General features: G+C 44.1%; 1 long non-coding RNA gene across 2 annotated transcripts; it reads right to left on the minus strand.

The window, feature by feature from the left end:
• LOC110255617 lies at positions 347 to 27967 on the minus strand. 2 transcript variants are annotated; one of them, XR_002336164.1, is made up of 4 exons: positions 27827 to 27967; positions 21354 to 21462; positions 5893 to 6012; positions 347 to 690 (listed from the first exon to the last, which is right to left on the minus strand). It is a non-coding gene; the product is annotated as an uncharacterized LOC110255617 (long non-coding RNA). The 2 variants fall into 2 exon arrangements; XR_002336165.1 differs by lacking the exon at positions 27827 to 27967 and adding an exon at positions 25403 to 25520.

Below are 27967 nucleotides of genomic sequence, written 5' to 3' on the forward strand. Positions count from 1 at the left end.
TTCCCAAAGCAGAAGGACCCTCATTTTTCCCAATAAAGAACCACCAGCCTGCCGAAAACCTCGCCTGAGCATCTAGTTATAGTCCAGTGTCATGCACATCACATACAGAAGCAAGGACACAGCCTTGCATCTCAGGCAGGTGTCAGCGGTCCACCAACCGCCATGACCACAAAGAGATGCGAGGGGGTGGGAGGGTCCTAACATACACGTGACAATGAGAAGCAGTTTCTCCCATCATAATAAACAAATGAGATGGGGTGGCCCCTCAAACAGCAGCTTTAAAAGAAGACTCAATCATAAAAGCAGCCACTGGGATTTTCCTGATAGAGGAGCTAACTGTTTACTGGTCAGGAATATGGTGGAGCAGTTATTCAACTGTTGGCAGCTTGAAAGTGGCCACGGAAATCAACAAATGCTACAAGCCAGCTTCCCTGTTCCCCTCAAGAGCGGGTTTACCCGTGGAACACCAGGGCGGACTGGGGAATGGATGTGAAAGACGCAGAGAAGTCATGTCACTTTCCTGAAACCCATGAAAAGGAGACTCACTTGTCCTTCCCACGAGGATTCCCTCTTGTCCCTTGCTGGGCATAAACTCGGTAAGGATCCATGTGGAAGGTGGCACTTCCCCAGGCAGTCAGGGGCACCTGAATTCTACTTTGATAGACTCGAAGGAGTTGACTTGTAAGGATGCTAAAAACAAAGGAAAAAAAATGAACCCTTCAGTTGATAAATTTCTTTCATTAAGAACACTGCTCTTCACCACACTGTAAATCAACTATATTTCAATAAAACTTTTAAAAATGGAAAAGAAGAAGAACGATGCTCTTGGAGTTTCTGCTGTGGCTCCGTGGTAATGAACCGAACAGTATCCATGAGGATGTGGGTTCAATCCCTGGCCTCGCTCAGTGGGTTGAGGATCCAGCATTGCCACAAGCTGTGGTGTAGGTTGCAGACACAGCTCAGATCTGGCGTTGCCGTGGCTGTGTCGTAAGCTGGCAGCTGCAGCTCTGATATGACCTCTAGCTTGGGAACTTCCATGTGCCTTGGGTGTGGCCCTAAAAAAAATACAAAGGAAAAGAAAAAAGAAAAAATGAACAATGATCTTTTTGCACTATTAGGGATAAATTGTAGAAGCCGACAACTAGAAGAACGATCTTGTTGATTCCAATTTATCACAAGGTGAGACCAGACTGCTATATAGTCTCGGGCCAGATCTTTTCCTGAGTGCAGGTTTGTAGAGGGTATGAAATGCCCTCAAGTTCAAGGTGTGCAGAAAGTGAGGAGTAGAATGGGCAGATGGAAACCAAATCCTGCAGAGCACAGAAGCTGGGCTGTGGGTCGAAGGTGGCAGGCAGCTCAGTTATGTTCATAGCATCTCATATAGAGAAGCTTGTCTTCAGGGCAGAGGAGAACAGACACGTTCCCAGTGCTCAGCTGCCTTCTCCACGGTCTCCAGGGGGGATTCCTGTTGTAGTTTTCTCCCTTGGGACAGCAAACCAGTTCCCCGCTAGTCTGTGAGCTTGGATCTAGTTGTTACTGCTATAAAAACATTCATTTATATCAAAGTAAGAATGTGTCAGAAACAGTAAGAATGTTTCAGATTAAAGACAAGAATAGTTTCTTTATTGTTGGCAAGAAGCTTAGGAATGGACACTCAGCAGTGGTTTGGCAATTTGCAGAATATGTTTTACTAAAACATACTCTGATCTGCAGAGTCCACGTGTAAGGATTTAGCTTAAGAAGATCATCACACTAGCATATGGAAAAATATATATGGAAAAGTATATATTGAAAATTTATGTATGTAAAGCATGTTCATTATGTGCAGGCTTATTTACAGACAAAAAAATTAAGATCCTAAATATTGGAGTTCCTACTGTGGCTCAGTGGGTTAAGGACTTGACTAGTGTCTGTGACAATGTGGGTTCAATCCCAGGCCTCACTTAGTGGGTTAAAAATCCGACATTGCCACGAGCTGTGGTGTAGATCTCAGATGTGGCTAAGGTCCCAGGTTGCTGTGGCTGTCGTGTATGTAGGCTGGCAGCTGCAGCTCTGATGCAACCACTAGCCCAGGAACTTCCATATGCTACAGGTGTGGCCTTAAAAAAAAAAAAATAAAAGAACCCCAAAAATCAATGGAAAATGGTTACAATATGGTACTTCCAGACAAAGGAATTATTAGCCATTAACAATGATAATGTAGGAGTTCCCAGTGTGGAGCAGAGGAAGCAAATCTGACTAGGAACCATGAGGTCGCAGGTTCAATCCCTGGTCTTGCTCGGTGGGTTAAGGATCTGGCGTTGCTGTGAGCTGTGGTATAGGTCAAAGACATGGCTCTATCTGGCACTGTTATGGCTGTGGCGTAGGCTGTGGCTACAGCTCTGATTCAACCTCTAGTCTGGGAACCTCCATATGCTGTGGGTGCAGCCCTAAAAAGCAAAAAAAAAAAAAAAATATATATATATATATATATATATAATGTAGATAATTAAAGCATACTGTGGTCTATGGAATGATTGGCCAATGGAGACCTGCTATATAGCATAGGGAACCCTACACAATATTCTGTGATAACCCATATGGGAAAAGAATCTGAAAAAGAATGGATGTGTGTGTATATGTACAACTGAATCGCTTTGTTGTGCAATAGAAATGACCACATTGTAAATCAACTCTGCTTCCATAGACCTTAAAAATGCAAAAAAAGAAAAAAAAAGAAAAAAGACAATGTAGATCATTAATGATGGGAAAACAGGACTCAAACATATTGAAGAGTGAAAAACTTTATAGCATTCTATTGCCATACCACTCATAAATTTTACCTGTTTGTATATGTGCATTCATGGAAAAAACTGGCCTGCATTTGGCAAAACAGTAAGAGTGGTTGTGTGTGGATAATGTGCTTTCGAGGGAATGATTCCTTTTTGTTATCCACCTGTAGAGTATTTGTGAGTTTATCATGTTATTTGCATAGCAAAGATGAGGCAGTTTTTAAGAGGAACTTCGTCCACGGGAAAGAAAGCAAAAGGCAGGGACAGTCTGTGTTTATAACTGAACGTAGTTGTCAGTTTTGTCCATATCAAAGCTGCGTGTGATATGGACCAAGGCTGGTAAAGAAGAGCAATTTCTGGGGTATCCAGATTTTTCCTTCTTTCTTTCTTTCTTTCTTTCTTTTTTTTTTTTTTGGTTTTGGTTTTGTCTTTTTGCCATTTCTTGGGCCATTCCCGCGGCATATGGAAGTTCCCAGGCTAGGGGTTTAATCGGAGCTGTAGCCACCAGCCAACACCAGAGTCACAGCAACATGGGATATGAGCCGCGTCTGCAGCCTACACCGCAGCTCACGGCAACACCGGGTCCTTAACCCACTGAGCAAGGCCAGGGATCGAACCCACAAACTCATGGTTCCTAGTCGGATTCGTTAACCACTGAGCCACGACGGGAACTCCCAGATTTTTTTTTTCTTTTCTTTTCTTTTCTCTTCTTTCTTTCCTTCTTTCTTTTTTTTTTTTTTTCTTTTTTTTGGCCAACCTGTGGCATATGGGGTTCCCAGGCCAGGGGCCAGGTCTGAGCTGGAATTACAACCCTTTGGCAGTGCTGGATCTTTTAACTGCTGTGCCAGGCAGGGGATTGAATCTGCGTCCTGTCACGGCAGAGACACTCCTGGTCCTGTTGCACCACAGCAGGAACGCCTGGGGTACCCAGATTTTTAACTTCCTATTTGTGTCTCATCCACCCGCCCAGGTGCCATCTATATCAGCGGGAGCAGTCCAACTTGGCTCATGTCTGGGAGAGGCGGTGTTATCTGAACCATCAGCTAAACACGCAGGATAATAACGGGCGACAGCTGTGGTCCAAACGAACTGGTCGGAAATAGCCAAGCGAGAAAAGCCGGGCCCCCTCAGAAAAGTCAAACTCCCGTTCACTCCCTTCTCTGCGTGTCCTCTTTCCTCCCCCTTCAGCACCTCATCCCTCGGGTTTCTTCACATCCTGCCCAGAACGGTCAAAGCGTCGACACTTAAAGAGCAAGAGTGATAAACACATGGCACAAGCCACCTGGAGAGCAAATCCATACAAAATGCAAGATGGCATATATTTATTTTGTTTGTTTTTTCTTTTAATATTTTTTTTTCTTTTTGTCTTTTAAGGGCTACACCTGAGGCGTATGGAGGTTCCCAGGCTAGGGGTCGAATTGGAACTGCAGCTGCTGGCCTACTCCATAGCCACAGCCACTCGGGATCCAAGCAGCTTCTGAGACCTACGCTACAGCTCACGGTAACATCGGATCCTTAACTCATTGAGTGAGGCTAGGGATTGAACCCACGTCCTCATGGATACTAGTTGGGTTCCTTACTGCTGAACCACCATGGGAACTCCTGGGTTTTTTTTTTTTTAATTCAATGAATTTTATTACATTTATAGTTGCACAATTATCATCACAACCCAATTTTATAGCATTTCCATCCCAAACCCCCAGCCCATGCCCCCCACTCCCAACCTGTCTCTTTTGGAAACCTTAAGTTTTTCAAAGTCTGTGAGTCAGTATCTGTTCTGCAAAGAAGTTCATTGTGTCCTTTTTTTTAAGATTCCACATGTAAGTGATAGCACATGACGTCGGTGTCTCACTTTACTTAGCATGATAATTTCTAGGACCATCCATGTTGCTGTGAATGCCTTTCTTTCCTTTTAATGGCTGTGTAATATTCCCTTGCGTCTATGTACCACATCTTCTTTATCTACTCTTCTGTCAATAGGCATTTAGGTTGTTTCTATGGCTTGGTTATTGTATATCGTGCTGCAGTGAGCATTGGAGTCCATGTGTCTTTTCGAGTCATGGTTTCCTCTGGATAGATGCCCAGGAGTGGGATTGCTGGTTCAAATGATAATTCTATTTTTAGCTTCCTGTTTTCCATAGTGGTTGCCCCAATCTACATGCCCACCAACAGCGTAATGGGGGGAACTCCTGTTTTAATCATTTTTTTATTAAAGTATAGTTGATTTACAATGTTGTGTCAATTTCTGCTGTACAGCAAATGGATGTGATCATACACACACACACACACACACATTCTGGTTCTCATATTATCCATCATGCTGTATCACAAGAGATTGGATATAGTTCCCTGTGGGACTGTAGGACCTCATTGCTTATCCATTCTAAATGGAATAATTTACATCTACTAACCCCAAACTCCCCTCCCTCCCCCTCCCTCCCCCTCAGCAACCACAAGTCCGTTCTCCATGTCTGTGAGTCTGTTTCTGTTCTGTAGATAGGTTCGTCTGTGCCATATTTCAGATCCTGCATGTAGGTGATATCCTGTGGTATTTGTCTTTCTGACGTACTTAGTATGAGAATAGGACAGTGTATATTTAGCCACTAAATTCGCGGTAGAGCCTACAAACGTCAAGGCAGGGACACAGAGTCTAGTGTGAACTGGCACAATCAGGGAGGGGGTTCTAGATCATGAAAGATGGACAGTTTGGCTCGAGCCAGGGCGGTGAGCAAGAGGGTGGTGTGAGCTGGAAGACTGCCTGGAGGAGGCAGCATTGGTGTTGGGGGCAGGAATTCAGAGATGAAGTCGGGAAGGTAGGATTGGATCAAATTAACGAAGCAGTTTATGCGTCTGGGAAAGAGCCGGGACCTGGGACCTGAGGCTGTAGCAAAAGGCCGCCTTCTCACGGCCGGCAGGAGTGAGGTCTTGAGCAAGACAGCAAGGCAAGGAAAGCAATGTTCCTCCAGGTGCCAGACCTTCTCAACAAGGCGGGAAGCACAGGAATTCCTAGGAAAGCAGTAAACACAGGAGCGTGTGTTCCTGCTCCTGGACAAGCCTGCACGCCTCGTTCTACCAAACCGCCTGCGGTTGTACAACATCCAAAACAAAGACTCTTTCTTACCTTAACCATTCACCAGCTTTCCTTTTTTTTTTTTTAATCCACATATGTTTGCATTTGCTTGACAGAAGCTGGAAGCTGGCTCCTTCTCCCTCTGGCTAGAGTAATACCTCTATTTTTTCCCTGTTAGGAAACAAAGCGGTTGGCTCTCATGTACACCTAGAATAACACATGCTGGATGCTCCAAGCCAAGTCGGCCAAGCCTTCCAGATTGCTCCCGGGACGAGTCACTCAGCCCCTCCTGGAAGTGGGGGACCACACTCAGGCCACCGCAGGAACTGAGGCGGTGATGCCCCATGAGAGGCTAAGAGGATACATCTGAACCCCTCCGGGGACCAGCCAGCACCTCCATCCACATAGAAGCCAGGGGGACCTCAAGGTGGCCCTCTTGAGGTCCCCCGGGCTTCAGAGAACCAAAGCAGCTGCTTGGTTTGGAGTGAAATGACCTGGAGAAAACCCTACCCTGATTCCTAGGCCACACAGTTCTTCCTCAATCACCCCCTTCTCAAAACGGCTGAAATAGTATCCCCAAAATGCCACCCATTCTTTTGCATGACCGCTTTCCAAGGCCAAAACAGACTCTTCTTTGTGTTTTTAAGAGGAAAAATAAAACATTCCTCTATGTGTGTCGGGAGACACGTTTCTCCAATCTTTTCTTAGCCTCTCTGCTTCTATTTTCTGTGCTGAAAACTCCATCTTGTCCTGCTTTACTTTACCCCCTATTCCTGCTTGGAAAACCAGTCGCAGTGCTGGTAAATAACTTAAGCTTCAGAACAAAGACCAAAAGGCATAAGTTATTCATGCGGTCAGCTGAGTGAGGACATAATGCATTGGTCTAGGACCTGTGCAGATAGGCACGCTGTTTGCACAGCATGATACGTCCTGTTAAAATAAGAGAAAGAGGAGCCTCATGGCCCTAGGGGGTTTATGAGGGGTCGTTAGCAGAATATGCATCAGCAAGGAGAGCGAGGTGCAAACCTAGGCAAGCCAGGTTCCTGCAGATAGGCAATGATGATTCTCCAGAAGCTCTGCATAGACAGCTAATGCCAGGCTCCCTCAACGCTAATGACTGTTAAATGCCTAAAGGTGAGAATAAAAGCTTAACCAGCTACCAACTATGTGGCTTTTAAAATAATAAAAGAACTATATCCTGCACCTGCAGCCCCCTCTTCACTTGATGTCATCCTAAAGTGCACAAAAAAAGCAACGTGGTTTCTTGAGGTAGCACTCTTGGTCCCTGAACCCAGGAGTCTCCCGGTTCCCACCTTTAATTAAGATAAATGTCTCTGTGTCTTACTTTATGTTAACTTTTCTTTTTTTTTTTTTTTAATTTTATTTTCCCACTGTACAGCAAGGGGGTCAGGTTATCCTTACATGTATACATTACAATTACAGTTTTTCCCCCACCATTTCTTCTGTTGCAACATGAGTATCTAGACATAGTTCTCAATGCTATTCAGCGGGATCTCCTTGTAAATCTATTCTACGTTGTGACTGATAAGCCCAAGCTCCCGATCCCTCCCATATGTTAACTTTTCTTAAGTTTCACAGCACCCGTTCTTCAGCCCTCACCTGCTGAGCTGGTCTCGGCATATGTGGTTTTACTATCATATCCCCTCCCCACGCCAGGACGCTATTAGCATCCCTGCCTGTGCTCCACCACCTTCCCCCACCCCAGCAGTGCTCTGTCTTGTGGGTGCATTGAAACCACTTGGACCTGCCGAGCTTGTTAAACACAGTACGGGGCCCCACCCACGATGTTTCTAAATCAGTAGGTCAGAGGTGGAGCCAAAACTTTGTATTAATGATGCATTTCGAGGGCTGCCAATTTTCGCTGCTGAGTGATGCTCTCCATCCATGCTTATGAGCAAAGATGCTCTTTCCAGTTCAAAGCTACTCTTTCTCTTAAAAGAGGGGAAGAAAAAGGACTGCAAAGATCAAATCCTTTTGGGTGGGTTAGTTGCGGTTGACGGGTTGCATGAGCGAGAGAAATTGCCCAGGCAAAACTGCTCAGAGGTGACAAGGGTACTTGGTCAGCAGAACTTGGAGGTGAAAGAGTTAAAAAAAATTGGTGCCCAGCACTTGTGCTTGATTCTGAAGATCAACATCTTATAATCATAAAAGCTCCAAATCTTTTATGACTAGAGCCAGAAGACACCTGTCCTAATTCCTCATGTTAAAAATGAGGAAATTTCTGGAGTTCCCGTCGTGGCGCAGTGGTTAACGAATCCGACTAGGAACCATGAGGTTGCGGGTTCGATCCCTGCCCTTGCTCAGTGGGTCAAGGTTCCGGCGTTGCCGTGAGCTGTGGTGTAGGTCACAGACGCACCTCGGATCCCGCGTTGCTATGGCTCTGGTGTAGGCTGATGTCAACAGCTCCGATTAGACCCCTAGCCTGGGAACCTCCATGTGCCGCAGGAGCGGCCCAACAAATGGCAAAAGACAAAAAAAAAAAAAGAGGAAATTTTTGAAGTTCAGAAAAGTTAGGTAACTTGTTCAAGATCTTGGAGCTAATGAGTAGTGGGAATGGGATTCAAACCCAGATTTTATGACTTCTGAAAATCATTTTGACTTTTTTATTTATTTATTTTTTTTTTTTTGGTCTTTTTAGGGCTGTACCTGCAGCATATGGAAGTTCCCAGGCTAGGGGTCAAATTAGAACTTTAGCTGCTGGCCTTTGCCATAGAGACAACACCACCAGATCCTTAATCTACTGAGCAAGGCCAAGGATCAAACCCACATTCTCATGGTTAATAGTCAGATTTGTTTCCACTGCGCCATGATGGGAACTCCCTCAACTTGTTTAATATAAACTATGAGAGGAAAGGAGGAATTCTGCTACCAGTGACTTACACGGAACTCAGCTTTCTGCCAACAAGCTCAGAGAAAATTCACTAGACAGGAACAGATATGGGGAGAAAGTGTACTCATTATAAAAAGAAGAAAGACAGCTAATAAAAGTAGGCCTGCAGATGACCTATTTATTGGGAATTTGCAAGCAAATATGGTAATGATTGTGAAGGAAAAAAATAGCTACAAAGAGGAAAGAAATGGTGAATTTTACGAGCAGTATATAAACTCAAAAAAGAACCCAATGGAAACCCTGGAAGAGAAAAATATATCTGAAATAAAAATTTAATCACATAGGATGAATATGATATTGTTCACTGAATGAATGGACCTAGACAGATGAGCAGAAATATTTGAATAAACAACAAAGAAACAAGACTGAGGTGGGAAGATGAGCGAGAAAATCAACAGCCTATGGGACTGCAACGAAGAGTCTAAATAGGCTGGACCCAGCACTCCCACTCCTGGAATACATGCCCTGAACACTCCCCAGCCCCTGAGTATGGGCAGGGCCTGTGACTCTCATGAGCTATCACTCCTGTGATCATACTATTGGATATGGCAAGGGTGATTAAGGTCCATAATCAGTTGACTTTGAGTTAATCCAAAGGGAGATTATCCTGAGTGGCCCTGATCTAAACCAGGTGAATCCTTTAAAAGACAGTCCATATAGTTCCTGCTGTGGCTCCACAGGAGTGGTGGCATCTCTGGAGCACTGGGATGCAGGTTTGATCCTCAGCCTGGCACAGTGGGTTAAAGATCTGGTGTTGTAGCTGTTGCTGTGTAGATTGCAGCTGCAGCTATGATCTGAGCGCTGGCCTGGGAATTCTGTATGCCCCCCCCCCCAAAAAAAACCTTCAATAAAAGAAGGTCTAGAAGTGGGAGACAAGTAGCAGAGGCTTCTTGTTGGCACAGAAGAAGAAACCAACGTGTTCTAGGGAAGGTCACATGGCAGGGAATGGCAGCCACCTCCAGGAGCTAAGGGCCTCAGACAGGCAACTGAAAGGAAATGAGTCCTGCCAATAACCACGTAAGCTTGGAAGAGGACCCCAAGCCTCATGTGAGTCTGCCGCCCAAGCCTGAATCTTGATTTCAGCCCAGGGGACCCTAAACAGGGAATCCAGCTCAGCCATATTTGGACTTCTAACCTACAGAAACTGTAAGATAATAAATGTGTGTTGTATTAAGCCACCAAGTTTTTGATCAGGTGCTGTTCAGCCACAGAAAATTAATACAGTGAGCAAGATCTACATCTCCAAGGATTCAATGAAAATGTATTTAAAGAATGTGAGTATTGTCATAGCTAAGGTTTAAAAAAAAGTTTGACTTAAATCCTATTAAATCGTCTAAACACATCACAAGTTAAAAGTACAATATTCCTTAAGAACAAAGATGCCAATATTGACAAGATATTAGCAAAGCACACCTATATGTGATAATGTATTATAACCTAATGGAGTTTATTCTAAGAATGCAAAGATGGTTTAACATCGGAAAAACCAATTAAGGTATTTCACATTACCACATGAACGCAATTAAATAATAAAACTCAAATGGCCACCTCTGCGGATGCAGAAAAAGCATTTGATAAATTTCAAGATCCATTTATAATAAAAATATCATATTTAAGGTTGAAATATTAACTGCCTTCTCTCTAAGGTTGAGAACAAGGCAAGAATGCCCGCTTTTACTCCTTCAGCACTGTACTGGATGGAGCTCTGAGCCTGTGCAATAAGTCATTAGCTAATGCTTTATTAATTAGCCAGTTAATTAATTATCAAGAACTTGAAAAGGAAGAAAAAACTGTCATTATTTGCTGACGGCATAACTGTCTACGTAGAAAACCCTAAGGTATCCGGGCAGGGAAAAGGACAAAACAAAACAATTAAAGAACTAATAAATGAATTTAGCAAGATCAGAGGAGATATATATATATATATACACACACACAAAAATCAATTGTATTTCTATTTCTGTATGCTAGCAATATATATGATTTTAAAATACTATTATAAGAGCATCAAAATTATGAAATACTTAGTAATACATAAAACACGTGCAAGATTTAAAAGTTCAAAACATTGTTGAGAAGACTGTTTAAATGCCTAAGTAAATAGAAAGAGATGTTATATTCATGTTCAGAAGACTCCATTTGTTCAGGTGTTAATTGACCCCAGACTGATCCAGCGATTCAACATGAACCCAATCAAAATCCCTCCAGGCTTTTCTGGTAGAAATTAGCAAAGCTGATTCTAAAATACGAAGACAATGAACCACCAAAATGATCTTGAAAAAAGAAGTACTGGTTTGGAAGATTCTACTACCTGACTTCAAGACTTTCTACTATAAAACTATAAGACAGTGTGGTATTGGGGCAAAGACAGACAGACACACCAGCAGAACAGAATAGCGAGTCCAAAAATGTGTGTTTAAGTGTAAAATGCAATCAGTTGATTTTCAAAATGTGCCCACGTAATTCAATGGGGAAATTCATTTCAGCCTATTCTGCTACAACTACTGAATATCCACCTAGAAAAGAATATACCCTGTACCCTGCCTCATACCTTATGCAAAATTTTATTTGAACTAGATCTCATAACTAAAAGTAAAAGCTAAAACTATAGGGCCTCTAAAAGAAAACATAAAGAAACATATACATTCATGACCCTGAAATAGGAGACAATTTCTTAGGACACAAAAGTATTAACCATGAAAGAAAAGATTGATAAACTGGCAATAATAAAATATAAAGCAATCCTGCTCAAAGGACACCATTAAGAAAATTGAAAAGGCAAGCCACAGGCTGGGAGAAAAATGCAATACATATACCTGACAGGGTTCTTACATCCAGAATATATAAGGTATATAAGAATATATAATGTATATCAACAAGTCAAAAGTAAAAAGTCAAACAACCCAACTTTTAAATGGACAGAATATTTTTACCAGACATGTCACAGAAGATGCTCCATGAATTGCCACTAAGCACAGAGAAAGGGGCTCAAAGTCATCAGTCAGTAGGAAGATGCAAATTAAAACCAAATGACATGCTACTTTGTACCCATTGACAATTAAAGTGGGAGTTCCTGTTGTGGCTCAGTGGTTAACGAATCCAACTAGAAACCATGACGTTGCGGGTTCGATCCCTGGCCTCGCTCAGTGGGTTAGGGATCCGGCATTGCCCTGAGCTGTGGTGTAGGTTGCAGAAGTGGCTCAGATCTGGTGTTGCTGTGGCTGTGGCCGGCAGCTACAGCTCCAATTGGACCCCTAGTCTGGGAATCTCCATATGCCACGGGTGCGGCCATAGAAAAGCCAAAAAAAGACAAAAAAGAAAAAGACTAACAATATTAAACATTGGCAATGAAGTAAGACAAGTGGAATTTTCCTGCAATGTTAGTGGTTGTTTAAAAAGGTACAATATTACTTTGGGTAACAGCTTGGCATTTATCCAAATCCAGTTTTTAATAAGGTTAAATATACAACTACCATATAGGATCCACCAACTCTACCCCGAGGAATTTACCCGACAGAAGTGAAAGTATAGGTCATTGGCAAGTTGCGAGCGAGCTAGTGAGAGAGGTGTTAGGTGGTGTAATTGGGATGGAATCCAAGCAGAAGTAGGCGGAGGTGGGAGCAGAAGATGAAAATGTGGGGAAAGAGCAGTAGCTAGAGGGGGTGTGGGGATGGATCTTAGTCTGTTTGCTGTGAAAGAGCCTGAAGCATGTTGGTCATTTAACCACACTGAAAATCAATATAAATTCCAAATAGTGTTGTTGGACTACATAGAAAGATCACAGGAAAATAAATTTAAAAAATTTTAAAATATCTGGAGAGGAGTTTGGAAGAGACAACTTTTCTAGAAGCAGTATATTACATTAAAAAGTTAGAGGGAGTTTCCATCATGGCTCAGTGGTTAATGAATCCAACTAGTATCCATGAGGACACTGGTTTGATCCCCGGCCTTGCTCAGTGGGTTAAGGATCCGGTGTTGCCATGAGCTGTGGTTTAGGTCGCAGACACAGCTCAGATCCCGTGTTGCTGTGGCTGTGGTGTAGGCTGGTGGCTACAGCTCCGATTGGACCCCTGGCCTGGGAACCTCCATATGCCACAGGTGTGGCCCTAAAAAGACCAAAACAAAAAAAAAAAAAAAGCAAACAGTTCAGGAAAAATATTTGCACCAAATCTGACAAAGGACTAATATCTTTATTACTATGAGAAAAGTCCGTATTTATTGATATTTTTAAATGTTTCCAGTGGATAAATGGAAAAAGCACATAATCTCATGACTCAAGGACTATAGCCATCAGACAAATACATGAAAGAATGTTTAATTGTTCCAATAATAAAATAAATTAAAATACTAAATTTTCATTTGCTACTAAATTAGTGAAGGAAAATTTTAAGTTAAACATAACTAATTCTGGCAAGGATATAAGTTTATAAATAGACGGATAAAGACATATCTATAATTTATATACTATAAAGCCATATCATTTTTTCAAAGTTATTCTGACACAAGGCATCAGCTGTCATCACACTCTCCATCCTCAGGAAAGGGAACCTACTTACACTGCTGGTGGAAATGCCAATTGGTACAGCCACTATGGAAAACAGCATGGAGATGCCTCAAAAAACTAAAAATAAGAGTTGCCATTTGATCCAGCAATCCCACTCCTGAGCATATACTCAGATAAAACACTAATTCAAAAAGACACATGCATCCCTATGTTCATAGCAACACTATTTACAATAGCCAAGACATGGAAATTACTTAAATGTCTATTGACAGATGAATGGATAAAGGAGATATGATACACACACACACATAGGGATATTACTCAGCTATAAAAAATAATTAGACAATGTCCTAATTGTAGCAATACAGAGAGACCTAGAGATTATATTAGGAGTTCCCCCTGTGGCACAGTGGAAACGAGTCCGACTAGGATTCATGAGGATGTGGGTTCAGTCCCTGGCCTTGCTCAGTGGGTTAAGGATCTGGCATTGCCATGAGCTGTGGTGTAGGTCACAGACATGGCTTGGATCCTGTGTTGCTGTGGCTGTGGTGTAGACCAGCAGGTGTAGCTCCACTTCGACCCCTAGCCTGGGAATCTCCATATGCCATGAGTGCGGCCCTAAAAAGCAAAAAAAAAAAAAAAAAAAAAAAAAAAAAAGACACAGAGAAGGGGAGAGAGAGACTCATATTAAGTGAAGTAAATCAAAGACAAATAATATGTGATATCACTTTTATGTGGAATCTTAAAAAAATGATTCAAACGAACTTATGTACAAAACAGAAATAGACTCAGACTTAGAAAACAAACGTATGGGGTTACCAAAGTGGATAGCAGGAGGGGACAGGAGATAAATTAGGAGTCTGGAATTAGCATATATACACTGCTATATATAAAACAGATAAACAGCAAGGACCTATAGCATGGGGAACTATACTCAATATCTTGTGATAACCTATAATGGAAAAGAATTTGAAAAAGAATGTAGGGAGTTCCCGTCGTGGCGCAGTGGTTAACGAATCCGACTAGGAACCATGAGGTTGCAGGTTCGATCCCTGCCCTTGCTCAGTGGGTTAAGGATCTGGCATTTCCGTGAGCTGTGGTGTAGGTTGCAGACGCGGCTCGGATCCCGAGTTGCTGTGGCTCTGGCGTAGGCCAGTGGCTACAGCTCCGATTCGACCCCTAGCCTGGGAACCTCCATATGCTGCAGGAGCGGCCCAAGAAATAGCAAAAAGACAAAAAGAAAAAAAAAAAAGAAAAAGAAAAAGAATGTATATATATATATGAATCAATTTGCCCTACACTTAAAATGAACACAACAGGGAGTTCCTGTTGCAGTACAGCAGAAACAACCCAACTAGTATGCATGAGGATGTGGGTTTGATCCCTGGCCCCACTCAGTGGCTTAAGGATCCGACATTGCTGTGAGCTGTGGTTCAGGTTGCAGATGTGGTTCGGATCTGGTGTTGCTGTGGCTATGGTGTAGGCCAGCAGCTGTAGCTCTGATTTGATGCCTAGCTGGGAACTTCCATATGCTGCAGGAGTGGCTAGAGAAAAGACAAAACAAAAACAAAAAACAAACAAAAAAATGAGATAACCATTGAAAGCTCATGGCACTCTGCTTAGCATATAATAAGCATAACATGTGTTAGATATTATTCTTCCTTCCACTTGACAAACTACCATTTAGCTGCAAGAAGCTAAAAGTGTGAAATAAAAGTTGGGAGAAAATATTTAGCAAAATGCATACGATACATTTAGTTGGAAAAATAACCCAGTTTCAAAGACCACGGCCATCACAAACCATCCATCTCTAATCAACTACACAGGCCTGGAAAGTATTAAACAGGTTTGAAAAAGTCATGATAGGATTATGGATAAATTATTTTCTCTTGCCTCTTCTTATAAACTTTTAATACTATTTTCATACATAAAAATAAATTCACAAAGCAGGAAATATCCTCATTAGACCAAGTTTTGGATCAGAAACCAGGAGAGGTGAGGGGGTTGGCCTGGGCTTCGGGGTCCCTTCCTTGTCTATTGCCCTTGACAGTCAGCTGGCCCCTCAGGCCTTCTCTTTTTCTTTCTTTTTTTTTTTTTTCTTTTTTCTTTTTAGGGCCTCACCTGCGGCATACAGAACTTTCCAGGCTAGGGGTGAAGCAGAGCTGCATCTGCGACCTACACCACAGCTTGTGGCAACAGCAGATCCTTAACCCACTGAGCAAGGCCAGGGATCAAACACACATTCTCCCGGACACAATGTCAGGTGCTTAACCCCCTGAGCCACAAAGGGAACTTCAGGCCATCTTGGTGTTGACTTTGTTATGCGTTCAGGCGGCCTCTCCGGATCCCATCTGGACGCCTCCATCCCTTCCAGCTTCCTCACTGAATGGATGGGCAGCATCCCAAGACTCTATTGTCCCCACCCTCACAGCGTCTGTCCCTCATCACACAGCACAAGCAGGTACACAAAAAAAATAGCATCTCTTCTCAACCTCCATGGGCAAGAAAAGCTGTATTTTCCAGGCCAAGTGAGGCCTGGAAGCCTCCCTCCTGCTATTCAAAAGCCCTAATCCAGATGATTAAGGAGGGCTTTGCTCTCTAATGGCTTGGTGCCTGGTGAGCCGCTGCTGTCTACACAAGACCAAGTTTGTGGCAGAGCCATAAATGACACGAGGCAGTCAAGTGCTTGGGACCAAAACCAAGTCCCCAGTTCAAACTCAGCCACTGTTTGAGAACGAGACTCTTTTATTAATGTTTCAATATTCATAGCTCATGGTAGTTGCAAAGGCTAACCTGCTTACTATAGATCAAAACAGCCACGGAATCCTGGGGAGCCCCTGATCTTGGCCGCTGAGGCATAGCGCAGTGCACAAGCATTTTTTTTCTTTTTTTAAGGACTACGCCTGAGGCATATGGAGGTTTCCAGGCGAGGGGTCGAATTGGAGCTGCAGCTGAGACCTATACCACAGCCACAACAACGCCAGACCCGAGCTGCGTCTGCAACCTATGCCGCAGCTGCAGCAAGGCCAGATCCCTAACCCACTGAGCGAGGCCAGGGATCGAACCTGCAATCTCATGGATACTATGTTGGGTTCTTAATCTGCTGAGCCACAATGGGAACTCCCGCACAAACATTTACAATTTATTGAACATCTGCTGTGTGCCAGGCATTATACTAAGCACTGTAGACACATTCTCACGGTTGAAAAGGACTTCAAAGCCATGCATTCGAACCATCCAGGGGGTTCTTAGATCTGACTTATAATAGCTCCACTCAGAATAACTCTTAGGAGGAGCTCACGGATTCCCAAGGCTGTCTGTCCCACTTACGGTCCGCTCTGGCGGTTAGCAGCCTCTCTCTTGGGTTATTTCATAATTCATCAATGATGCGGAGGGAATTGTCAGCAGCTCTCACCTCTTGCTAAGAACGTGAGTTACTCCTGTCCCTGGTACTGGCATTGAGGTGTCCTGGCTGTCTCTTGTGACTCAGCAAAATGGCAGAAAGCTTTTTAGACAGGGGGGGGGGGGGGTAGACAATTCACCAACCAGGTGTTCTGCACCCCGACACCGGTCAGAAATAGGCAGTTCCCAGGGCAGGTAAAATGGTGTCAACGTGCTAGATTTGAGCCGTCGAGCTGATGTTCAGCCCACACAATCAGGGCCCAACCGGAACGAATTAATTTTTTAGGCTCTTGGATGATGAATCACAAATTCCATAAAAGGCCCACTTCCAGCTCTGGCACTAATAACAAATAGCTTGTCACACTGAGTCTAAGTGTTTGATCCTCTTGAGACAAACACACAGTCTCAGAGGGAGTTCTGCCCAAGACTTCTGACCCCACCCTGGTAAGGAGGAAATGCTTTTGCCTAAGAAGCAGAAGTTAATAGGGGTGGAGAGACTTGATGGCTGAAGGACATGGCCTGAAAGAAGATTCTTCTTTAAATTTTTAAACTTCAAATAATTATACTAGAAGACAACAAAGCAATGTGTTCAAAACATTTATGGGAAATGGCTTTGAACTTGGCGTTCTCTACCCACTTAAATCATCAGTCAGGTGGAAACGGACAAGAGCCACTCTTGGCCACGTGTGTAAGAACTCAGAAGGCTTATTGCCTGTGTCCCCAGCATGAAGGGATCCCTCAGAAACTCCTTTGGCAAAAGAAAAGAGGCATTTAAGAAAGGGAAAGAAATGGTACAGAAGAAAGAGGGACAGCTAAATATGGCCCAGAATACATGCCATGAGGCTGGACAATTCAGAGAAAATTCTGTCAAGCAGAAAAATTCTACAACCAAAAGACTGAATTTCTGTTTCCATAGATCCACTCACTTTGTGAGAGGGCCCTTCTTGGATAACTCAAAGCTCTCTAAAAACACGTACCTCCCTTGAGCCTGGTCTTCGATCCATCTCATCGTTCTCCTCAGTGACTAATTCACTTGAGCATCCACAAAAGTGTCCCACTGGGATTGACACGAGCCATATCCAGCCCCTGGCCTGGCAGTTTTCCAAGGGGTCCGCCTCTGATCACCTTGAAGGGGTTTCCTCCCGAACTGAGTTCAAAGTTCTGGAATCTTTCTGTGATGGCTCATTTTCAGAGCCCTAAGTCCCTATGTAAGACTGGAGTGTCGAGTTAAAATATCCTTACCTGAACAGAATGGATAGAACATTTAAAACCAGATAGTTCTTAAAAATTTGGGATCTATCGCTCTCACTATTGTCCCGAGGTACTTGGGGTTGGCGGGGAGAAGAGAAAACAGGTGTGAAAAGCTGAGGTCCTTGCCCAGTGGACCCTGGAATGATAACACGTTGACATGAACCTCTTCTTATGCTTCTGTTCGAGGCGCTTCCCAGTGACCTTCTCCCACCTGGGCAGGTACAGACCCTTGGTGCTCTAACACGCTTACACCTGGGGACACCATTCAATCCAGTCTTTAGGGATTTGTCCAATGATTACGAGAGCCTGTTGGTTGAAGGGTAGCGGGGAGACAGAGACACTTCTCTTCTGTCCCTGAAACTTTAGCTCAGGCCCCACACTGTGCACCCCACTCAGCAAACTCGTTCTTTACTTGGAAGGCAGTTAGGCAGCTGGCTGTTGTTACTCTAGCGTGACCTCTGGAGTGGGGTGGGGTCAAAGTAGGGGTCTTAACTTCTCCTTAAACCACCTATCCCAGTGTTACATCCTACCTCTTAGAATATCCTGCCTCAGAAGAGCTCTGAAAAATATGATTTCCCATCTCATTACTTGTCCACAGCCAGTGTCTCTTCCTGACCGATGTCATACGGGCTAACTGGTCTACCCCGCAAAGGCTTCGGCACATAAGCCTGAGGATATACTACAACTCCAAGAGTGTATATTCAGAAGAGGTACCTCTGGACCTACCTCCTGTCTCCAGAGTTCCTGCAAAGGACCCATTGGCCTTGGCCACTAGAATGCCCCTGTGCCAGTTGAGAGAAGAGATAAGAACTGTCCTTCTGGAGGTTGTGTCATATCTGGTGAACTCTGCCGTAAGAGGCAGATAAGGCTGGGGAGGCTCACTTCCCCCACAGAGGTTGTCTCATACCCAGCAGACACATGCCCCAAATCCAGAGAGGCAGTAGGCACTTTGCAAATATTTACCTGGCTACGTGGCAACAGGGCAGTACTAGTTAAAGTTCTATTGAACTGCAAGGACACACGCCCTGCACACATATAAAAAGGCTACATTCTTTCCTGTGACTGTCTTTCCAAGTGTTCAGAAGCACGTGAAGGTGGGACCCCTTTAATTTTCCAATCACCCAGTTATCCAGGATTGGAACATCCAGTGGAGGAGACGTGAGGCTTGCTTTCGTGCGTGGAGGGAATGGCTGTCCCGCAGCCTGGGAGCTGGGACTTGCCCTTACATTCTCAGCAATAAGAATACACAGGCTGCCCGCGTTTCCAGAGCCGCAGCTGCCGATCTTCTGCAGACACATTAAGGACGCCCAGTGTTTTGTGTTTACGCAAATCCGCAACGACAAAACAGGATAGCGAAAGGAGCCGGAACATAACTTCGCAGGCCTTTCCATCAGGAGCTAAAGGGAAAACTTCAATACCGTCAAAGACCCACCCGATTCAGCCACCTTCTCTTCAAACTGCCTGAGTAGCTGTGGCCTTGGTATCGCGGCAAGAACAAGGAACCAGAAAAGCTTGTGGAACAAAGAACACACGAAGAAGACCTGAGTCGCGAAGAACTCACGCAGCAAGACAGACACGTGCCTCTGTAGAAACAGCATCCTCAAATGTTCCACTGCCACAGCTCTGAAGTATGGGGACCTCCCCAAGAGGCGCCCGCCCACAGGGGGAAGCATTTTATGTACTAACCAGCACTTGCCTGATGCCACCTTGTGGTGAATCCCTTCAGCAACTTGAAAGAAAGAGGAGGCCCGTTTTTTTCCACTTGATTTTGTGAAGTGCCATATTTAGACTATTTTTGACTAGCTTAAGAACAGCTCGAGCTTCTACTGCTCTCATAAAAAAAAAAAAAAGTTCTCGATACATTTCCTGTTGGAGGTCAGAGTGCATAAATACTGATTGAGATTTCCTCTCCCCCAAATCAATCATTATGAAGCCTAGGAAATAGGAGTTCCCGTTGTGGCTCAGCAGAAATGAATCTGACTAGCATCCATGAGGACACAGGTTCAATCCCTGGCCTCGCTCAGTGGGTTAAGGATCTGGTTTTGCCGTGAGCTGTGGCGTAGGTCGCAGATGCGGCTCAGATCTGGCACTGCTATGGCTGTGGCCTAGGCTGGCAGCTACAACTTCAATTCACCCCCTAGCCTGGGAACCTCCATATGCTGCAGGTGCGGCCCTAAAAGACAAAAAATAAAGTCTAGGAAACAGGTACACAAAACTGTATGTGAAATAAATAAACAGCAAGGACCTGCTGCATAGCACAGGGAACCAGATTCAGTATCTTATAATAACCTATAATGGAAAAGAATCTGAAAAAAAAATTTACACACACACACACATATACATACAACTGAATCACGTTGCTATACACCTGAAACGAATAAAACATTGTAGATCAACTATACTTCAATCAAAAAATAGAGTTTTAAAAATAAATAAAAACCCAGGAAAAATTTTGAGGGCGAAGTTTGATTTTTTTCATAGAAGATTATTTTTCTACTGACAATTACCTTTATTTGAGGGAAAGAAAAAAAAAAAAAAAAAAAACCTTCCTCCAGAGGTCAGGCTCTAGATTAAGTTGTACTATCTCATTTTCAAATGATTTCAAAGATAAAGGGATCTTTCCAGATAAGATCACTGATGGATTGATTTCAAACAACCTGCAAGGAAATTAATGGCTTGAGGGCACGGACTCCATATTTTTCTCTTTTCATTTTTTCATCTTGGGAAAGGCTTAGCCAGTGATCTCTCCCTAAAATTTACATGCAAAGTATCAGAGCATCCTCTTCACTCATGAAAATGTCACACAATGGAACACATGCCTACAGAACCAGAGCTGAAAACAAGCTTCTCTAATTTCTTTTTTTTTTTTTTTTTTTTTTTTTTTTGCTTCTTAGGGCTGCACCCACAGCATATGAAGGCTCCCAGGCTAGGGGATGAAGCAAAGCTGTAGCTGCCAGCCTATACCACAGCCACAGCAATGCCAGATCTGAGTTGCATCTGTGACCTACACCACAGCTCACGGCAACGCCGGATCCTTAACCCTCTGAGCGAGGCCAGGGATCGAACCTGTGTCCTCATGGATGCTAGTTGGATTCGTTAACCACTGAGCCATGACGGGAACTCCATGTTCTCTCATTTCTAGGCTCGTGGTGTTTGCTGTAGATCTCGGTGCTCTGCTTAGACAGCAAACCCCCACGGGCTAAAAGGGGTGTGAAGTTCCGTATTCTGTGTGGTTGTGAAATCCGAGCTGCAGATCGGCTGCTGGGCGGTCAGGGAGCGACCTGAGCAGGATGCCAGCCTGGACAAGTTGGGCACAGGAAAAGCTTCAGGCCACGTTCAGGATTCTTTGTGCTGCCAGTCCAGTCTTACAGCAAACCCTCCCCGAAAACCTACCAGCCTGTAAGACACCCCCACCTCCAAAAGCTTCTTAGGTCCTGCACTTACTTTATGGAGACTCCAGAGGGCCAAGTTCACAGAAGGTGCTCAATGAATGCTCTTGACCAGGTGACTGGTGATATAGCTCATCATGGTGAGTGTCAAAAGACCCCAAGGCCTGAAACACATTGATCATGAAATAAATACAAAAATAAAAAAATTCCGTTTTAGGGCTGTACCCGTGGCATATAGAGGTTCCCAGGCCAGGGGTCCAATCAGAGCTACAGCTGCCAACCTACACCATAGCCACAGCAACACCAGATCCAAGCCATGTCTGCGAACTACACCACAGCTCAGGGCAACACCAGATCCTTAACCCACTGAGCAAGGCCAGGGGTTGAACCTGCATCCTCATGGATACCAGTAAGATTTGTTTCCACTGAGCCACAATGGGAATTCCCTTAAAATTTTTAAATCAGAATTTTCTCTAAAGCCACTATGGAGAATAGCATAGAGTTTCCTTAAAAAATTAAAAATAGTTACCAGCAATCCCACTCTTGGACATATATCCAGAAAAGACAAAAACTTTCATTCAAAAAGATACAGGCACCCCAATGTCCACAGCATCACTATTTATAATATGCAAGACATGGAAGCAACCTTAATGTCCATTGACAGGTGAATGGATAAAGAAGATGTGTCATATATAGATAGAGTGGAATATTACTCAGTCATTAAAAATAATGAAAAAAGGCCATTTGCAGCAACAATGAATGGACTTTGAGATTATCATACTAAGTGTAGTATGTCAGAAAGCGAAAGACAAATACCATATGATATCACTTATATGTAGAATCTATAAAAATGATAAAATGAAATACAGAAATAGACAAACAGAGAAAACAAACTTATGGTTACCGAAGGGGAAAAGAAGGGGGAGAAGTAAATTAGGAGTTTGGATGGAGTTTCTGTTGTGACTCAGCAGTAATGAACCCAACTAGCATCCATGAGGACTCAAATTCAATCTCTGGGGATTCAACCCCCTTCACTCAGTGGGTTAAGGATCTGGTGTTGCTGTGAGCTGCAGTGTAGGTCACAGACATGGCTTGGATCCTATGTGGCTATGGCTGTGGTGTAGGCCGGTAGCTGCAGCTCTGACTCACCTCCTAGCCTGGGAACTTCCATATGCCACTGGTACGGCCCTAAAAAGAAAAAAAAAAAACAGGAGTTTGGGATTAACAGATACACCCTACTATATAGAAAATAGATAAAAAACAAGGACCTACTGTATAGCATAGGGGACTAAATTCAATATCTTAGAAACCAAAATGGAAAAGAATATGAAAACATATGTGTATATATATATATATGAATTACTTTGCTGTACAGCGGGAAATAATACAACTTTGTAAATCAACTCAATTTCAATTACAATAATAATAATAATAATAATAATAATAATAATTCTCTTTTGCCCAAACTCTGAGTTCTTTTGTTCACATTCAGATTTTTTAAAAAGTTTATGCAATGCCTATTGCTAGGGTTCAAGCATGGTCACGTACGGAGGCCACCCTTCAGGAATGTCACCTGGATTGTTGTGACAAGAAGTCAACCTACAGGAAGAAATAAGCTGTGATGAGTGAGAAGGATCACAGTTAGCTTCCAGGGACTTGGGGAGTGTGGGTGCCTGAAAATGATGTTGGGGTTCAGAAGGGCCTCTAACCTCAGCTCTCTGGAAGCCAGGGGCTGGGCAGCGCTTGAAAAGCGGGACCCAGAAAGCCACAGATGACAGCATCGGTGAGGGGAGAGTCAGCAGGAGGATGTAGCTGGAGAAAAGTGAGAGCAAACACTATGTGGCTGGAAACTGGCCATCAGATTCCAGGAAGGGGGGACCGTCAGAGGGGAGCCCAGGAGCAGAAGTCACTTCGGGGAGAGCCTCCAAGTGGAACGAAGTAGGAACGTGTGTTGACAGATTTGATGGATGGGTCTGAGGATTTTGCAGCTCCCCTCCTGCCCGCCCTCCCCCATTTCACTGCCCGCTCCTGGAGGGGAGAGATTCAGGGTCTGAAGTGAGAAACACTTGTTTTTGTTGACGTTAGCAGCCAACAGGAGAGGTTAGAAGGAAGAGAAAACAGGAGACTAAAGGAAGGCGGGGTGGGGGGCAATGGGGACCAAGTTGGGGTGCTGGTGATCCATTTCCTTCTTGTTCTGTTACCAGCGTACTCTGGGGACGTGTCTGTGTTGCCCTAACCTGGAAGGAAGGGGGAGGCCCGAGCAGATGCAGATACTGATGGAAGGAGACGTGCCTAAGGCATACTTAGTAGTGGGAGGCAGGCTGGAGAAGGGAAAACAGATCTGGGAGAAGCAATGGAAATAGTTGCAAGGCCCTAGAGAGGGGCTGAAGGTAGCACTTAGGAAGTCGTTCTGGAAGAGGAGGGGGACAGCTGTGGGGCGGGGAGGGGGAGGCAGGGGGGAAGGCAGGAGGTGTGGGGTTGGACAGGCACACTAGGAACTTGTGGTGAGAGGGCACCATCGCAGCCCTGAGGGAACCCTGATGCTCTGAGGAGACCCATTCCAGCTGCCCCACCTCCAAAGGCCCCTCCTTCAACCGCAGGCAGGGCCCTGCTGCCACCCTCTTCCTCAGGTCACGGATTAAGTCACAACCCTCAGTTTCAGGTGGAGTAGCCACAGCTAGAGCAGGTGACACCTCTGAAGTGGAAAAATAGGAGTTCCCTTCATGGCTCAGTGGCTAATGAATCCAACTAGGAACCATGAGGTTGCGGGTTCAATCCCTGCCCTTGCTCAATGGGTTAAGGATCCCACGTTGCCATGAGCTGTGGTGTAGGTTGAGGATGTGGCTTGGATCCCATGTTGCTGTGGCTGTGGTGTAGGCCATCGCTTAGCTCTGATTCGACCCCTAGCCTGGGAATCTCCATATGCCACGGGTACAGCCCTAGAAAAGGCAAAAAGACATAAACAACAATAACAACAACAAAAAAACAAAGTGGAAAAATACAAGGCCACTGCTCCACACTTTCCCACCTTCATCCCCCCTTCATCTGCTGGCCCGAGGCCACCTTGAATAACAGCTTAGAAAGAGAGAAAGGAACTCGGAGGCAATGCACGTCTTTTTGCAAGAGGTGAATTTTCCACACGGTGATGGTTACTCCTTTCTCTGCTGCCCACAGTCCACCATGTAGAACACATTTCCTGCTGGTCTGCTTTGGGGATGGAGGGGCTGGCTCACTCTGGTCTGTTGGGGTCAAGGCCACTGGGTCTGAGCATCCTTTGGGAAATCACTTCTCTGTGGCCTCCCTGCTTCCTCCACCCAACCCTTCAACTGTATCCCTATGGAAACGCACCAAGGAAGACAAAGAGAGCAGAGGTAACGAAAGCATTCTGCCTATAGATGCTTTTCATGCAAATGTCCACAGATGTGAAAGAACAATGTTCGGGAAAGATTGTGGAGAGGACGACAAAGGAAAGTGACAAAAGAAGCAATGAAATTCAGGATAAAAATATCCAATCTGAAGAACAGAGAGAAAACATGTTTTCTTAAAAATGAGTAAGACCAGCAAGTGGTAGAATAATAACAGATGGTTTGATATTCATGTCATTGGGGTCCCAGAGGAAGAGGAGAGATTGGTACAGAAAATATAATTGAAAAAATAATGACCCTGAATTCCCTAAATCTGTATCTTTCCCTAAATTTGGTGAAAGATACAACCTTGCCATTTCAAGAAGCTCAGTTAACCCCAAACAGAATAAATTCAAAGAAAGCCATGCACAGACACTGAAACGCTGCTGAGAAACGAAAAAGAAATTTCCAAAGCAGCTAATGAAAACCACCTTAGCTATCAGAGAACAAGGACTGGCATTACTGTAGGGACCTAGGGACCGTGGAAACCGGAGGACAGCAGCAGGGCACCTTAGAAGTTCTGCCTGGAGAGGGCTCTCAATCCGAAATTTCACAGCCCATAAAAATATTCCTCGGGAACAAAGGCAAAGTAAAGACCTCAGATGAAGAAAAACTAAAAGAACCGCTAAAGGAAGTTCCTCCAACAGAAGTTACACTAGCGGGAAACATCAGCTTTGAGAAGCAAAGAAGAGTTACAGACCTGGCTGGCGTCTAGGTCAGCATAATTCAGGTGGGCTCCTTCCTCCTATGCCGTCCACACGGCTTCTTCCTCCCAGCAGTGGTTGTACGTGCACCACCCTTTCTTTACGGGAATGTATTTCCCTAGGATCAGTGAATGGTTTATGAGGATTGATTCTCATATTCGCCTACAGTGGCCACCACTGTCCTGTGGGTGTGATGCAGGAAATCTATTCAAAGGCTCAGGAGCCATAATATCTGGGTTCAAACCCTACACCTTCTGCTTACTAATAGGATGTCCTTCATCACTTTGTGCCTCAGTTGTTCTCACCTTTTAAATGGGATCATAATGTATTTCCCTTACAGGTTACTATGAAAATTAAATTAATTAATGCAGGGAAAGAAATTAGAACAGAGCTGGGCTATGCGTGTTAACCACTGTTGTAAGTGCTCAAAAATTGCTAAATAATTATCTCTAGCACGAGCTCTTATATCAGCAGCCTTTGATTCTTTTCCTTCTTTCGTTCATTCTTTCTTTCTTTCTGCTTTTTAGGGGTCGCACCCGTGGTACATGGAAGTTCCCAGGCTAGGGGTTGAATCAGAGCTACAGCTACTGGCCTACCCCACAGCCACAGCAACTCGGGATCTGAGCCAAGTCTGCGACCTACACCACAGCTCACAGCAATGCTGGATCCCTGACCCACTGAGCAGGGGCAGGGATCAAACTCAAATCCTCATGGATACCAGTCAGATTCATTTCCACTGGGCCACAATGGGAACTCCCAGCCTTTGATTTCAAACCCTGCAAATATCTAAGGACTAACCTAATCTCATGTTAAATCCTATGCTACTTGTATTTTTGCAGAATCTCTATTAAAATATCTTGAAAATCAGAGTGTTTAAGAATATTCTCTTGAGGATTTCATTTGTGGTGCAGGGGGGTTAAGGCGGCTTTTGTCACAGCAGCTCACGTTGCTGCTATGGTGTGGGTTTCAATCCCTGGCCCAGGAGTGTCTACATACTGTGGGTACAGCCAAAAAAGAAAAAGAAAAAAAAAAGAATATTCTCTGATAAATTGAATCTCAATTGTAAATGGAGAAAAATAGAACATAAGTTGACATGTAGGTTTTTGCAAATGAATAAAATCAAGTCTGATACATAAAGCTTAACCATTTCCCCTCATTTAGCCAAACAGTATTTTTATCACAGGTTCTCCCTGGAGAGCTCCATTTGAATTTTTCGTTACAAGGCCATTTCATGAACTTTCCCAGGATGGTTGATGTTTGAAGTAGATTTGCAAAGACAGATGTGTCCGTCCCCATTCCTAGGGAATATAGGCTCCAATTCCTCTGTCAAGCTATATCATCAGAAATGCATCTACTTAAGCCTCCCATAGAAATCCTTTTAAAATTGTATTTTGGTGATATGTCTTGAATTTTTTCTTTTTTTGTCAAAGGTCAATGTAAGAAAGGGCCAAAGAATATCTTTGCATTTGCAGCAGAACTGCCAAAGTATAAAGATCTTCTCTATAACACAAATCTCACAAGATAAATTCCAAGACACAATGCACCTCTCCTGGTACATTACATTGAGCGCTTTCGTTGGATAATAAAAATTGTGTTCCAGGGTTCGCCACCAAGGCTACATACAAAAATCACCTGGGGCAGGTTTTAACACTTTGGGCTCACGCCTTATCCTGTACCAATTAAGTCAGAATCCTGGGGAATGGGATGCAGACTTGACAGCTTTTTAAAAGTTCTCCAGGGGATGTAATGGACAGCAGAGCCTGAGAATTCCTATCATTTTTACCCTGTTAAAAACATCTTGACTTCTGAGAAATTCAAAGCTAAATTTCTTTTGCTACTTAGCCAAGATTCGTGATACTGCGTCTTCCCCATCCTCCGTGCTTTGTCAGTTTCTATATGTATTTTTCACGAGGGCCCCTGACTCACACACGTGTTCAACTCCTCGGTCCGTGTTTTTCCTATGTGTATTTTCAGTTGTCAGCAAACATGTCTTGTACGTCACCTCAGATCATTTTTGGAAAGAAGGAGAGATTAAGCCCTCTTTTTTTTTTTTAAAGGTCATCCGTGAGTTCATGGAAACTGTTCCAACGCCTCCTTGTTTTTTAAGGCTATCAGTTCTTTGGATAACAGTTTCCATACATTTAATCTCCTGTGTGTATGAGGTCACGCTCACTTTTAACTTTTAGGTTCAAATACTAATTTTCCCGAAATGATGGGCCCTAGTTCTCATGTGCCAGGAGTTAGAAACTACGCGCTGTGTCCGTGTTCCGTGATTGTGGAAAACACTGCCACAGATGCCTGGCTTAGAACAACATACGGTTGTTTGTCTCCCAGTTTGGGAGGGTCAGAAGCCCCTTCTGGCTTCTCTGTTTTGGGCTCGGGAGGCTGAAGACGCAGGTGTTGGTGGGGCCGCTTCTCACCTGAACCTTGACGGCGACGGCTTCCGAGTGCCGCTCGGGCTCCAGGGCTCGTGGCAGGTCCAGTCTTCAAGGCCGGCGATGAGATCCTGCTGCTTGAGTCTCTTCCTTCGGGAAAGGCCAGCACCTGCTCGTGAAGGGCTC

The sequence above is a fragment of the Sus scrofa genome, chromosome 10 (genome assembly GCF_000003025.6).
Source record: "Sus scrofa isolate TJ Tabasco breed Duroc chromosome 10, Sscrofa11.1, whole genome shotgun sequence".
Classification (NCBI taxonomy): Eukaryota; Metazoa; Chordata; class Mammalia; order Artiodactyla; family Suidae; genus Sus; species Sus scrofa.